The sequence below is a fragment of the Eptatretus burgeri genome, chromosome 10 (assembly GCF_056783735.1).
Source record: "Eptatretus burgeri isolate ZD-2024b chromosome 10, Ebu_testis_v1, whole genome shotgun sequence".
Lineage (NCBI taxonomy): Eukaryota > Metazoa > Chordata > Myxini > Myxiniformes > Myxinidae > Eptatretus > Eptatretus burgeri.
The window spans coordinates 45,401,239-45,406,238 of NC_140970.1; the positions used below are offsets into that span (position 1 = coordinate 45,401,239).

At 36.4% G+C, this 5,000-nt stretch overlaps 1 protein-coding gene and 1 long non-coding RNA gene across 3 annotated transcripts in view; both read right to left on the bottom strand.

Moving 5' to 3' along the window:
- SUCLG2 (succinate-CoA ligase GDP-forming subunit beta) overlaps window positions 1-5,000 on the bottom strand; it is a 255,054-nt gene that overhangs the window by 109,003 nt on the left and 141,051 nt on the right. The window lies entirely within an intron of this gene.
- The window catches only part of LOC147018459 (uncharacterized), a 2,416-nt gene continuing 1,045 nt past the window's right edge, over window positions 3,630-5,000 (bottom strand). Inside the window, exons 1-4 of the long non-coding RNA XR_015062400.1 lie at window positions 4,814-5,000; window positions 4,502-4,660; window positions 4,035-4,092; window positions 3,630-3,801 (exon numbers count right to left, since the gene is read on the bottom strand). The exon at window positions 4,814-5,000 is cut by the window's right edge and continues 1,045 nt beyond it. This is a non-coding gene — a long non-coding RNA (uncharacterized LOC147018459). The remainder of the gene's footprint in view (window positions 3,802-4,034; window positions 4,093-4,501; window positions 4,661-4,813) is intronic.

A 5,000-nucleotide genomic window follows, 5' to 3' on the forward strand; every position in this document is an offset into this window, starting at 1 on the left:
AAATTATTACACAAAGGCACAGGCTGAACGACATAAATATAATATAACCAAAAATATTAACATGAAAAATGCTTATAAATTAAAAAATTATCCAAGCCTGACTGACGCGAATGACTTGGTGAGATTAAGCGATTTATCACAATATATATCCTTAAATAAAACAGCCGTGTATTCCAAAGATACAGAAGTGTTGATATTATCTCCAGGTCATACAGAATTCACAGTTCGAATTAAAATAAATTTTTATAAAGAAGGGCGTATCGTTTGCATGAGAATAGAACAATGGGGGTATGATATGAATGATTTAGGGTATAATTGGTCATTTAAAATTAACCTCGAAGACCTGGAACAATTAAATCAGTCTCGTAAGGAAGAATATTATCCACTTGGTATCGAGAATGAGTTTTGTGGGTCCACGATTAGTAAACAACAAATAAAATAATTTAATAAGGTTAAATATAATAATGGTTTTGCCCTTGTTTATCTCATGAAAACAGAAAAAACAGGATTATATATAATAAGTAAGGAAATACAAAATGATTTAACTATGGGAAGATGGGGAGGTGTTTCGTGCCATAATATTATTCTAACATATATTTCTAATACATAAATGACAGCAAGAAGGCTTCAAGAAAATTATCATTTCTGTGTCCAAGCATACCTTCAAGAAAAGGGTATTCGGTATTTTAATAAATATGTTCTACAACATAAGAATGAGGTATTTTCAATAAAAGATTGGCATTATGCTGATGTTGATAAACCGACAACTTTAGATTTAATTAGAATGTTAAATAATGAAAAAATTATAAAGTTAAGAAAAGGTAAGGCTCTTTTAGAAATTCAAAAGAAATTTTATTGGTTTCCTGTTGTAAAAAAAATTATTTTGGATACAGGAATAACAAGAAATCCTGATGAATATATGTATAATATTCTATGGGGTGTAAGCGATTCAAGGATAGTAAGGGATGAAAAAGGAGTTGAAGAAGAGAGGGAAGAGGAGGAAAAGGAGAAGAGAGAGAAGGAGGAAAAGGAGAAGAGAGAGAAGGATGAGAGGGAGAAGAAAGAGAAGGAGGAAAGAGAGAAGAGAGAGAGGGAGGAAAGAGAGAAGAGAGAGAAGGAGGAGAGGGAGAAGAGAGAGAAGAGAGAGAGGGAGGAAAGAGAGAAGAGAGAGGAAGGAGAGGGAGGAAAGAGAGTGGATGAATAAATATCAAAATATTGAAACCAGTGAGATTCAAAAAAGATTGGTGTTATTACAGAAAATAACTCAACCCACCGAGGAGGAAAACAAAGAATTGACAAGTCTATTTGCAATACTTTCGACAAGAATATTGACATCGACAAGATATTCATTTTAATTCAAGTTTTTCATTTTTATTTTTTTTCTTAAATAAATGGAGGAGAGAGTGAAGGCATTTCTAAGGATTCTTTATGTTTTAAAAATTAAGATTCAAATGTGCATGTTGGAAACTAAAAAGGCTTTTGCACTCTGCAGGAATTTTTCTCATAAATAAATGAGTTATTGTCTCAAATGTAAAAAGAAAACTAATACTAAAAATATTTCATATATTAAAAGTAAAAATAACAGGGTTATACAAAAAGGTATATGTTCGGTGTGTGGTTCAAAAAAAAATCAATTTATCTCCAAACACAAACTCGGAGGAGATATACAAAAGTTTTTATCAGGAAGTAAATTTACAACTACTGGAATACCAGGGGAATTACATCTTCCAGGGTATTCTTTCTGTGGTCCAGGCACAAACTTGGATAAAAGATTAGATGAGGCAGACAATCCTAAATCCTGGAGTAAGCCTATCAATAGAGTTGATGAAGTGTGCATGAGACACGATATTGATTATGGGAATACCACAACGTTGGAAGAAAAGCATGAAGCCGATAGAGAAATGTTGTATAATTTGTCTCTGATACAAAATCCAACCTTGAGAGAAAAAGTTGATCGGTTCATTGTGAAGAAGATGATCAGTGCTAAATTGAAACTTGCACTTGGAAATTCAAAAAACTTATAGACTCTAATGATGCCATTAAGACTGAAGAGCAATTAGCTGATGAATTACATAAACCAATATTCACAAAGTTTCAGAGAAGGAAAGTTTATTCCAAGGAAGTTGATTATATCTGGTCTGCTGATTTGATTGAACTCAATAATGATAAGGGGTACAAATATGCTTTAACCGTTATTGATTTGAGGAGTAGATATGCGTGGGTTGTCCCTTTAAAAAACAAAACAGGTAATACTCTTATGTTCGCTTTTCAACAGATATTTAATAAAAGTAAGAGAAAACCTAAAAAATTGTGGACTGATGAGGGTAGAGAGTTTTATAACAAGACATTTATGAATTTTCTAAAAAATAACAGTAATACATTATACAGTACCTTTAATGAAGGGAAGGCAGTTGTTGTTGAACATTTTAATCGTACCTTAAAAGAGAGACTATATAAAAAATTCACACAACTCGGTTCACAACAATGGTCATCTTTTATTCAGGATATTGTGGATAAGTATAATGACACGATTCACACGTCAACAAATATGAAACCATCAGAAACATTTACAAAATTAAAATATGAAAAAGAGATTAATGTCAGAAAACCTAAGTTCAAAGTTGGTGATATCGTAAGAATATATAGGTGGAAATCTCATTTTGAAAAGGGTTTTACTGAACGATGGACGAAAGAACTTTTTAAAATTGTTGATGTAATAGATACGGTTCCTTGGACTTATAAAATATATGATTTGGAAGGGGAAGAGATTTTAGGTTTATTTTATTCACAGGAATTACAAAAGACATAGATAAATTGAAATTTTTTGACTCCGCCCCTTTTTGACTCCGCCCACACACGCCCCTCCCACACAAACCCCACCACACACAAACCCCACACAAGCTCCACACAAGCTCCACACAAAAACTCCACACAAAAACTCCACACAAGCTCCACACACACAAACCCCACACAAGCTCCACCCATATTCATCATATTCACATAATTAGTGATTAGTTAATTAGTTCCCCACACACAACATGTTTATTTAATTAAAAAATTATCCACCCATCCACACGAGCTCCACTCATCCACCCATCCACCCATCTCTCCCCCCATCCATTTATCCACACAAACCTCATCCACATAACCCTCATCCACATTCACCCCTCCCACATAAGCTCCACCCACATAAACCCCTGCCCACATAAACCCCTGCCCACATAAACCCTTCCCACATAAACCCTTCCCACATAAGCCCTGCCTACAGAAGCTCCACACAAAAACTCCACACACATAAACCCTGTCCACATAAACCCCTCCCACACAAGCTCCACCCACATAAACCCCGCCCACACAAGCCCCACCCACACAAGCCCCACCCACACAAGCCCCACCCACACAAGCCCCACCCACACACACCCCGCCCACACAAGCCCCACCGAAGCCCCGCCCACACAAGCCCCACCCCCCTCCTCCCCCCCGGGCGCCCCCACCTTTGACCCACCACCTCCCTCATCCCACCCCCACCCTTCCCCACACACACACATGGGGAGGGGAGGGATGGGATGAGGGGGTGATGGGTCATTGGAGGAGCGCACCTACCCCCTCCCCCACCCCCCAACCCCTCCCTCTCGTTCATGTCTTGATCCTCTTCTTGAAATTCAGAATCAAGTAATTGTAAACAAAACAAATATAATTTATTAATATTGAAAATATTAAATATTCATTTGCGAGAATGTATAATCTTTCCCAGCAATCTTCTTCAGATGTCTTGTGATTTCAAAACTCAGACACCATATTCTGTTTTGAAACAAAAAGTTGATAATAATTAGGTTTTATAAAGATAATTACATGGTAATATGAGTAAGCCTCGTTGACCACTGAATTAACACACCAGGAGCCTGTCATCCTTTCAAGGTCAATAAAATGAATTCCAGTGTACTGACAAAACCGTGTCCAAACTAATGATGCAACCAACATAAGACGACATTCTAAAGAGAGAGTGATATTAATAATAATTCAGAAACATTTACCTCCAGAAAATCATGTGTTGTACAAGATTGCTTCAACAGCTGATGTTGTGTGATAGTGCTGAAAAAAATAATAAAATAATAAGTCAAGGGTATAGATGAAGAGACAGACAGAGAGAGATACAAACAGACAGGGAAAGCAACACACACACACACACACACACACACACACACACACACACACACACACACACACACACACACACACACACACACACACACACACACACACACACACACACACACACACACGCGCACACACGCACACACATAGACACACACATATATATATATACACACACACACACACGTGTCTCACCATTGGTTTAATTCATTCGAGATCAGAGACCGTGATAAGACTTCGTACCAGTCATTATAAATCATTGACCTCTTCAATAAGAGCAGAAAGAGGTAGGTAGAAAGACAGACAGAGAGAAACACACACACACACACACACACACGTGTCTCACCATTGGTTTAATTCCTTCGAGATCAGAGGACGTGATAAGACTTCGTACCACTCATTATAAATGTCTTTCAATTCTCTTCTAAAATCATTGATCTCTTCAATAAGAGTATTCATTTGATGCACCTCATCGTGATATGTAAACTCAATTTCTTCCAACGACCTGTCAGGAAAAAAAATATATATATATATATATATATATATATATATATATATATATATATATATATATATATATATATATATCAGAATTATCATGATTTAATTAATAATCATTTGCTTCATCGTTCAAAGAGAAAACCATACACAAACTTACCAACTCTGTAGTGAGCTGTTGTCTTCATCGGAAGAGAGTGAGTCCATGTCTCAGTTGTAAAAATGAAAATCCCGTCTGGCAGAAACTTTGTCTGGCGAATCACTTATAAAGCAACGATGAGGAGATTGCTTAATCATTTGGTGTGGACACAGGAAATGACAGCTTGGAAAATAACTGGGAGATATAT